Here is a 10,854-nt window from a genome sequence, read left to right as displayed (position 1 = left end):
AAACTTTTTAAACAATCTTCTTATTGGGAAAATGAGGAATCACCTTATATTATTCAGTCACATGCAGTGCATAGAACAGAGAGAATTCCTCAAACTCCACTGTACCCTGGATGAGATACTCTTCAGTTTAATACATTGGATGGAATACATTTGATTTCTTGGCTTTTTGAACCTTCTCATGGTCTACTGTTGCCTGTATATTTTGATATAAAATACTGAACAGGAAATCGAGTTTCTGGTATAACTTTTATAGAACAGCAGTGTCTTGAGAGTTTGGGCAGCTTTGGTTTTCAATGCTTATCATCCTTAAGGAAGATTATTTACTGAAGTTCCAGACCTTTATAGCCGAGAAGAAAAGCTGTGAATCAAAATGAAATTTACCGTCTACTATTTTACTACTTTAACTTTCTTTTCATGTGCTAGAAATAATACGACTCAATGAATGACAGCTGTTTTTATTTGTCAGGCTTGCATGCTGAACGCTTTACATTTTGGATGACATTTTATCTTTACAATCCAATGATGCAGGTAGCGTTATGTCATTTCACACATGCTAACAGAGGTTAGAAAAGGTGAAGTAATCTGATCACAGACACGCAGCTACTTAGTGGCAGAGCCAGGTGCTACACAACAAGCTGGTGGTGCTACACAACAAGCTGACCAGTCCAAAATTCACGTTCTTAATAAAAAATTCTACTACCTCCTGAAAGGACAGAGACATGCAATGGGACCACTGAGGAGGGACACTTAGTCCAGGCTAGGGGTTCTGGAAAGACTTCCCACAGGAGATGATGGCTTAAAGGATCTGAAAGGTGAGTGAGAATTAGAAATAGGAAAAAGGTTGGATAAATGCCTTCAGGGAGAATAATGTGAGTAAAAGCACATAGACCTGCTATAGCATTACTGCAGGCAGCGTAGCATTAGCAGAGTGTAGTGTGAATCAGAGATTGATGGAAAACAAAGACAGAGAAGAAGAGAGGGAGGGCTTTATGTGGGGGGCCCCTTATGCTACAGAGCTTGGATTTTACCCTAGGAAATGGGAATAATTAGAAACAATACATTTATTTTTTTATTTATTTTTTTTTTGAGACAGAGTCTCACTCTGTTGCCCAGGCTAGAGTGAGTGCCGTGGCGTCAGCCTAGCTCACAGCAACCTCAAACTCCTGAGCTCAAGCGATCCTCCTGTCTCAGCCTCCTGAGTAGCTGGGACTACAGGCATGCGCCACCATGCCTGGCTAATTTTTTCTATATGTATTTTTAGCTGTCCATATAATTTCTTTCTATTTTTAGTAGAGGTGGGGTCTCGCTCTTGCTCAGGCTGGTCTCGAACTCCTGAGCTGAAACGATCCGCCCACCTCGGCCTCCCAGAGTGCTAGGATTACAGGCGTGAGCCACCGCACCCGGCCTACAATACATTTATTTATTTTTGTTGCTACTGTGATTGCTTTGGGGGTCTTCATAAATTCTTTGCCTAGGCTGATGTCTATAAGAGTTTTCCCAACATTTTCTCCTAGAATTCTTAAAGTTTCACGCCTTAGGTTTAAGTCTGTTTGTACCCCCATAATATTCTGAAATAAAAAAAATAAAATAAAATGCATGCCTGTGTAATATAAAAAAATACAGTGATAAGAGGAAAAGTAAAAACCAACAATCTGTAGGGCTTAGAAATAAAACAGAATTTCAGTCTTCTGGATAACTTTTGGGAAAGGAAAAAGATGTATTGTTCATTCTTCTGAAAAATATTTTTTGCAATAGAGTGATTGTTGCTTGGAGCTAAGAAAATTAAGAACATTTCAGAACGGGCAACTCTCCTTTGTAATGTTTCCGACTGCAGGGAAATTGCTAGTCAGGCCATGGAGTATTGAAATCAAATGGTAGCTATTTTTAAATGTAGCCCCTAGATTAAGCACTTTAATTTAGTATCTTATTTAATCCTTACAACAACCCCATGAAGTAGGTAATGACTTCTCAGTTTTATGAGGTAAATAAAACCAAAGACTGTCTAAAGAAATCTAGTTTGAAATATGGTGAGATAAAGCCTCACTGAGCTCACAGTATTGGTCAAAAAGGCCCTGAAAGTTGGTAAGCCAACAACAAAGATTGAGGAGAGTTGACTATTTCTGTGGACAGGTGCAAAAATGAACTGTATGAGACTGCAAAATCCTACTCCTTTGTTAGTAATTGGTTGGTAGTCTTTTTTTTTTTCAACGAGATAAACTAATATTTCATAAAGAAAACAATTTGCCCAGCACAGTACCATTAAACTTGAAGTCCAGCTAGAATATACCATGGGAAGTTCACATGAGCTTCTATATAGACTTTCCAAGATCTAAAACCCATAAGGAAACCATAGGTATAACTTGGCAAAGATCGATGACTGAGAGTATCTGAACAAGTAAGAATCAACTAGGTTATGCTGTGATTACGAACATCCCTAAAATTTCAGTTGCTTATGACAAGAAAGGTTTATTTTTTGTTCACACTAAATAACCGGTGAAGGTTGGCTTGAGGATGGGGGCTCACTTTGGCACCCAGGCTAAGTCAGGGTCTCCATTCAGCACTGTAGCAGATGGAAAACTAGCATGTAAAAATCACAAACTAGCTCTTAAAGCTCCTACCTGGAAGAGACACACACAAATGCTCACATTTCACTGACCAGAACAAATCACATGGCCACAGCTGACTCAAGTAGGGTAGGGAATTGCATCCCTACAGTGTACCTGGAAAGAGAGCAAGGGAAATCTGGGGAATAGCAGTAATGCCTACCACAGTGAGAACTTCAGAAAAATAGAAGTGAAAGCAACCTAAGAAAGAGAAAAATTCTGGAACTAGGGATGGCAGTAGGGACCTATAATTGTGTGGACAATTGATGACTTATTCATAATGGTGGCTAAGAGGATAATAAGATTTAATACATCATTTCATTAAAAAAAAGTTGTGGTAGTTGGCCAATTTATGCTGTGAGAAGTTTGCAGAAAGACACCTTAGGATCTCTTCCTGGTCACATAGCATGGGACGTATGTATCATCCTCCTTCACTCCCATCGGAGGTTCAATCAAAAGTCCTCTACATTACTTATAACTAATTTTTCAAAACAGGCTATTCTAACAGTATTTCTTGTTGAATCGCTGGTCGCTGGCATTAGACTTACAGAACTCCTTTATGTTTATATTGTGACTCTATCTACAAAACTTTCACGCATGACATACGATTCTACTTATTGCTACTTCTGTGTTTTTCATTCAGTACGATATCTAATTTTAAACTATTACACAGAAAATGAACTAGATAACTCAAAACATTTCTCATTACTGAAATAACCTCTTTTCCAGGGAAGATCTGATCTTGTAACTTCATTCTCCAAATAGAATGGAGAAAGGCTATATATAAGAGATTTCTTAGGTTCTGTTACCCCAGAAGCTGATCCTGAGAGTAGATTTGAAGGCAAATACTATAGTCTATTTGGGATGTGATCCCAGAAAACACTCGCAGGGAAGAGAGAGAGGGAGGGGGGAAGGAAGGGAGGGAGGGAGGCAACAGTGTTCCCTAAAGAGCAGGTTACTGCTGTGGGTCACTGAAACTCAAACTTGGGGACCTCTGGGAGACTAGAATACAACTTAATCCAACCTCCTCAGGATGGGGAAGCTGAACTTTTTTTTTATAGGAAACTCCTGTCCTTAATTGGTTGAGAGCTGCTCTGAGGGGCATTGACTGCCCAGCATTTCTGGCCTGCCCCTCTGCACTGGCAAAGTGGGGTCTGGCAGCCAGAGGAAGCCCTGGAAGAGAAGCAGAGAGGAGAGAGACTAGCAGTAAGACGCTATGGGCCTTACATATGGGTGGAGCCCCAACACTGTTGTACAGAGGGGATACCTGGGTTTATAAGCTCATCTGCTCTGCTATATCCATCTTTGAGCCTAGATGATGTCAATTAACTTTAATATATATATATCTTAAAACTGTGGTGGCATCTGAGAAAAGATGGCATATTTTTAAAAGGCAGCAGAGAATAAGGTCATGCATTGGTCCAGGCGTGGGCTTTATTATAGAGACGGGGAGCTCTGGCCAGCTAAGGCCCACCATTCCGGGAAGAAATCACTTCCTTCACAAGCAGGTTGGGAAAGGCAGATACTTCAAACAGCGCTGGCAGGAGTATTTCATGAAGACAGGCAGCGGGGAGAAAGTCTTCTTAAGGCCATATTGACTTTTTGAACTAGCAAGTGATCCTTACTCTTCATTCCTTGAAAAAAGAGAGAAACAAACAGTAAACATTTTCAAAGGATCGGTAATGTTTTAATAGATTCGATTATCGCCCGGTAACACTAAGTGGAGTATTGGGTGTTATTTAGAAGTCAGAAACTCTTAGTTGATTTGCCCTATAAACCCCAAGTGTTTTCGAGAGGCAGCAGAATAGAATTGTCTCGAAGTACTGACTTTTCATTATTTTCCACGCAGATCCCTGAGGATAGCAGAAGGGAAGGTTTTTGTCTGGGGGAGGGTAGACTTCTAAAAAGAGAATTCTGGAAGTCAACATAATTAAACAAAGAGGAAAGTGTGCCAGACAGGAGTGGGTGGGGGCTGTGTTCTCTTTGTGGTTGGCTGTGGTGCGTTCAAGATTCCCAGCCCAAGATGAGGCTTCCGAGCTTCCAGTAGGCGAGTGGCTGCCCAAGAGACCCGGGGCCCCGCGAGGAGACCGCGCAGGTGTCCCGGCTCCCCGCAGGTGAGGAGGTGGATGCTCCAGGAGGCCCGCCCGGGCGGCTGCCTCGTCCTGACTCCGTGGCCCTGCGGCTCCTCGCTGTGATCCGAGGGACGCGCAGGAACTCGGCCCGACGGGCGCGGCTCACACTCGTGCTCCTCCTGCGCCCTCGGCCTCACGCAGTGGCCGCAGCCGCCGCCCTCCGCCTTCCCGGCGGCCACTTTTTTTTTTTTCTTTTTATCTCTTGGCCACCTCTTCCCTCCGACCCCACAGCCCAGCCCTGCAGGCGTCCAAACTAAAGAAACTGGTTCTCTTAAGGGAGCCGGGAAAAGCGCTAGGTCCTCTCGCCCTTGCACTGTGGGTCGCCCCGCTCGCGGGCTGGGACCCGCGGCGCGGGAGGTGGTGCTCCTGATCCGGGAGGGGACGGGGAAGAGGGCATCTCTGGTGTTGGGATGCGATTGTCCGCGTTCCTTCTTCTGGCCCCCGCGCCGCGCGCGCTAACTCCGGGGGAAGTTGCTTGTAAAGTTTCCGAGAGCGTCGTGGGCTCGTGTGAGCGCGGCGCAGGGCGGGGTGCGGACGCGAGGAGGCGAGGGCAGAAGCGCCGCTCGCGGCGTCTTTGTTCTGCTCCGGGGGAGAGACCTTGGCTAGGAGTCGTAGGGCGAGTTCAGGGACCTGCAGCCACGACATTCCGGACCCAGCAGGGGCCCTTTGCCCCCCCGCCCCCCGCCTTCCACCCCCAGCTCAACCTAGGATGCAGCTTCCAAGTTCCCAAGCTTCCTTCCACCCCATCCCTCTACCCCCAAACTTCACCAACCCGCCAAGATCCCAAATCTGGGATGCGAAAAGGAAAGAGGGTGGAGGCAAAGGTGCGCGTCGGGCAGGATACCAACTGGAGGGTGGGTGTTCACTTTGGACTGTTTTTTCCCTTTGCCTAGGAACTGCTTCCCCACGCGGGCCCCCACTCTCTCCCATTTCCCCTACCTCCCTGCTTTCCTTTTCTTCAATTCTAGTGAGTTCTAGAGGGAAAATTAGCGCTGTTCTGAGTCACTCAGCGAGCCAACGCTGTGGCCCGAAGCTGGGACCAGGGTCGAGGGGTGGAGGATGATGAGGATGGGGTCCCCCGTTCTAGAAGTAGGGGACGACTGGTAAAGGACCCGAGGAAGGGTCAGGAGCTGTTCCAGGTCCCAGGCACCTGATTTGCCCAGGGCAAGGCAGTGGGGGAGGGGACAAAGAGGGGATGCTCGGCTGGGACGTGCCGCGCCAGGGGGTAGAGGATGAGGAGGCGGCTGGGGACCCCGAGCCAGATCTCTGGGACGACACAAGGCTGTGGTGTAGAGAAGGGAACCAGCGAGGAGCGCTTGGCTCCAGGGTCAGAGGAAGCGCGGGCATCCTAAGAGCCTTGCCTTGGTAGTTTGAGATTAGGGGGAGTTCGGGGTCTGAGAAGGTGGGCGCGACGCTGGAGCTGGGAGTCCGCCCTCGGAGCCCCGGGACGGAGTTGCGCAGCGCCTGCTGCAACAGGTAGCCCCGAGGGGTGGGTGGAGGCCCTGGCGGAGCCCCGAGCTGGCCTTTGTCCTGCTGATTAGAGGGCTCTTCTAAGGGACTGCGTAGGTGGAGGTGGGTGGGGGACGGCGGGGGAGGGGAGTTTTCTGACACTTGGAGCCCCTTTGAGTTGTTCGGGTGTGTCGGGTGCAGGAGGGTGAATCCGAGTGGAGGAACAAGGATGGAGAGCCTAGAGTGCGCCCTAACCTCTGATTGTGTAAGCGCCTTTATCTCGGGTTGACCCCTTACCCTTCGCATTTTGTCTCTTGGGATGATGAAAAACTGACAGAAACTCGATGCCAAAGTGGAGTGTTCACACTGATTGGCAGGGAAAGTACAAACAAAGAGGTGCATCTCCCGGAAACAATGATTTTGGAGATTTCCCCCCGGCGGACTGTAGCGCTTAGGGGAGGGGGGCGGTAAAAGGGTGGGTGGGTGGGTGGGGAGGACGCCAGGACAGGCATCTCCCGGGGAAAGTTCCGAGCGAGGTAGTGGGAGGGAGGAGGGGGTCGGGGCAGAGTGGAGATGAACTGGGGACTGCGCAGCCCGGGCTCGCCACGGAGGTTCCCGAGCCGGGCGGGAGATGCGGGGAGAGGGAGGGGGCGGGGAGGGAGGGGAGGGAGAGAGGAAGAAGGGGTGAGAGGGAGAAACCTGCCGCCGCTCGCCGCCTCTTTGTCTGCTCCGGGACTTGGAACAAAAGGGGGAACTCTGATGAACTCTCTTCCCTCCCTTCTCCCCCGGACGCTCGGGTATCTCCCTCTCGCAACTTTGCTGCCGCGACTTTCTCTGCTGTCAGGCCACGAAAAAGTGTCCCAGCGCCTCGCGGACTGCAACAAGGGAAATGTCTCTTAAAAGTGCGACGAAGTGGGGAAGAAGGTGAGTGGGGATTGTTGCCCTGTTTCCCTCTCTGCCCCGTAACTCTCCCTGCTCCCCGCCCTTCGGAGGGCAGAGGAGAAGCCCAATGGCAAAGTTTGGCTGGTAAATTGCCTCTCCTTTCCCTGGTTCCCTTCTCTTTTGTTCTTTAAAGAACTTGCGCACATTGTTTTATTCTTTTATTTTTAATAGACAGAAGCCAAGCAGGCATTTCTCTCATGTGCCTCTTTATATTAGGGGCTGGGGGGATGGGGAGGAGGGTATCAAAGTTGGGGGGGAGGTTGCCTCACTTTCTCCCAGCAGGGCGCAGATGAGATGAAAATATGCTGAAACTGATGGGACAGATCTAGTCTCACCCCCATCCCAGCCCTGACTTTGGTCATGTAAAAGAAAGAGATGTAGAGGTGGGGGTCGTTTCGTCGCTGTTTTATAACTTAACCGTCTACAGAGCGCTTTGTAGATCCAACACACAATACAAAAAGCTGCAACAATAGAATGCAGAAGAGGTTTGGGTTGTAGGGGACTGGACCCTGGTGTTTGTGGTCAGGGGGGTTACAGCTAACAGATAAGAAGTGTTCAGAAAGTTTTCTTTGGGGCTGAGGTGGGGTGCAGGAAGCCACAGGTTCCAGACTGTCAGAGATGCAAGGATGGAGGGAATGGGGCCTGGACCACTAGTCAGAGCCATCCCGTCCGCCCCTTTCAGTTTCCGAACCAACCGGGAATAACCTATACTGTCCTTGGGGTCCGTCCTCGCCTCCCTCACTTTGCATCGCCCCCTCCTATTTCAGTGTGTCTGAATAGAAAGGGGAACGTGAGCCCCAGAAGCTCCGCTGACCTAGCCGTCCGCCCCGCCTTTTGTGTTTTAACCTTTTGTTTCTGTCTGCCACGCCCGCCCCAAAGAGGGATGGCTGCTACTGCTTGTGCGGGGTGGAGAGGCAGCGCAGTTCTCTCCGTGTTTATAGGCTAAAGGAGACTCCCCAACTTTGTTTCCTAAGAAGCTTAACTTTGGAATGTTTCTAGATTGGTTCATGCTCACATGAAGGGAACACTCAACAACTAGTACACCTCTCCACTTTATCTAAAATTCTTCCCCGCGCTTTTCCACTTTACTACAAAGTTGTTCATCCCGTCCTGTCACTTGGTTAATAGAAACGACGTTTTGGAGACCGATGTTGGGGGCATGTTGCAAGTGAGCAAATGTACGGTCTACCTGTTATGATGTTTTTAAATATTAGGAGTGTGTGGAATAGGATTCTTGAATTCTACATGCAAAGTCAGGTCATTATCTTCTGCTAAGTTGTGTGGAATCATTCCAAATACCAAGGTAATTTATCACCTCTCCACTTTTTCTTGTATTCCCAAGTGCTAGAGGCTTTCCTCACCCCCTTCTACCTATTCACTATTCACAGGACAAATGAAACAGCAAAGTGAATGCACTGCTCATAACTCCAGGAAACACTCAAACACAGTCTTTTAACTTTTTAAACTTTTGCTTTTGTATAGTGGTATCTATTATTTAAAACTTGCATCTAGAAATGATTCAGGTGCTAGGACTATGGAGTTTTGAATTTTCATGTCAAAGACTGAACTGTATTAATGTGACAGTTACTTTCTTTCAGAAAGTGAGTGTGTAGAGTGACTTGGAAGCTAACTTTAATTAGTTTCAATTGTATAAGTGTAATTATTATTGTCAGCATCTAAAAAGTACCATGTAGTTGCTGGAGTATTCCCTAGCACTGACCTTCCTCTTTCTGCATTGTTCTTACTAGATCTTTTATCGGCCAACAATATGGAAGTCCCAGTATAACATCAAATCATTCCTGGGTGGAAAGCCATCAAACTTCTTCATTTGGAGTTACTTAAAAGTTAAATTGTTGGGATTTTTGATGATGCCTCCCCTATGTGGATTACTATAATTTGATCTCTGGGAATTCTCCACCTTAAAGAAGGTACGTTTCTTTTTAGATACTATACTCTTTAAGGACTTCATTTTGGGGCTGGTGCTTATGCCATTAGAGATTTGTCTAGTTATTTTGAGCAATTACCTGATCAAAGTAATTTATGACTTCGGATTTCCTTGATTTGAACTGTTTTTTGTAGATCCTTTCTCATTTGGAATGATGATTTGAGTACTTCTGATGGAATTCTATTAATTTCACAATGGTTCTTCAACATCAGCACACATAATGAATGTAGATTATGTGGCCACTAAGGAAATTTTGGAACAATGATAAGTCCAGTAGGCAAATGTCCTATTTTATTTATGATTGATTTTCTTCTTAAGTATCGCAGGTGTTTCTATGTTAGCAGGACTTACATGGTTTACATTCTTCTTCTTCATTTTGCTAGGGAAAATCCAAAAGTGGCCCAAAAGAAATAAATTTCTAATGACTGGGAACTTTTTGATATAAAATACAATAAATTCTATCCAAATGAAAACCTTGACTATGTAATAACAGAGCCTATAAATTTGTTTAGTCTTTATGGTATACATAAAGTTTTTATAGTGGTCATAAGAGTCTTATACTCCTTTTAAGTCTTACAATTCATTTGTGTTCATCTCTGTGAAAAAGCAGTTAAAAATTCACTTAACTACTGTTGGTAATATAGAAAGTTAATTTTGTTACGGTATTTACTGTTGTTGTTTAGCAGTTGTTTGCCATGGAAAGTAAGAGCTTTCTGTGGTCTGGTCAAAAAAGTTAATTGGGAATTGGAAATATTTTTATCCTGTTATAAGTAAAAAAAGTAGTATTACTATTATCTTTTTTCTAGTTGTGTAAACGTAAACAAGCTATTTAACTTTCCTGGGCTTCAGTTTTTTACCTATAAAATGAAGATTAAGTTAAACAAACTTTGAAAAATCTTTTGGCTTTGAGATTCTATGATTTGTTCGTTGCTCCTATAAATAAAATAATCCTCTCTTGTGACGTTCATTTTTAAATTGTCGAACACTGAACGATAGCATTACCAACATGGAAAACTTAATATTGCTTAGCTCAGGTAATATTAGTTCAGGAAATATGCTTTAAATTTTCTGTAAAGTATACTTTTAGCAAAGTGTACTGTATGGAAATTTCAGATTTTTAAAAATATTCTCAATAAAAGAGCATTGAGAGGTGAAGAGTGCAATATTATTTCCTAGTAAGTGTTTTACCTACAAATGTCTAAAGTGAATATGTTTGAACTTGTTCTAATGGCCACCCAGAGATTTAGAAACAGACTTTGAAGTGAAACAGACCTGAGTTTGAATCCCAGCCCAGGCAATTACTAACCACTGTGCCCTGGCCAGGTTACTTTATTTCCTTGGGTCCCAGTTTCCTCATTTGTAATGTGGGGACCCTGACACTTATAGGATTGTTGTAGAGAATATTTTTTAAAAAGCTTATATGTAAGAAAAAAACAGAGGTATAAACATTTGTAAATATATAACAAAAGGTATTATTATTAGCTTTCACAATGACTTAGTGATGTTTTAATACTTCAGACTTTCTTTGTTGACTGCCTTATAAGTTTCAAGCCATAATAACCAAAAATATTCATTGAAATATTCTAAGTCAATTTATACAGAAGTTTGTACCTCTTTAAATATGTTTTGCTCTAAAAATATATTCTATTCAATTTTTTTTTATCCAGCCAAATGCATTCAATAAGCAATTATTAAGTCTTACTATGCATAAGCATATTGCTGAAGGTCATGGCTTCACCTTGGAATATGTGGCCCTTCCATTTTCTTACAGAGATAACTGTAG

At 44.7% G+C, this 10,854-nt stretch overlaps 1 pseudogene; it reads left to right on the top strand.

Annotated features, from left to right (window-relative positions):
* Positions 1 to 7,073: 7,073 nt before the first annotated feature.
* Positions 7,074 to 10,854, top strand: part of LOC138398805 (uncharacterized) — a 58,507-nt pseudogene continuing 54,726 nt past the window's right edge.

Source organism: Eulemur rufifrons, chromosome 18, assembly GCF_041146395.1.
Source record: "Eulemur rufifrons isolate Redbay chromosome 18, OSU_ERuf_1, whole genome shotgun sequence".
NCBI classification, from domain to species: Eukaryota; Metazoa; Chordata; class Mammalia; order Primates; family Lemuridae; genus Eulemur; species Eulemur rufifrons.
This window is presented reverse-complemented; position numbering and strand designations above follow the sequence as displayed.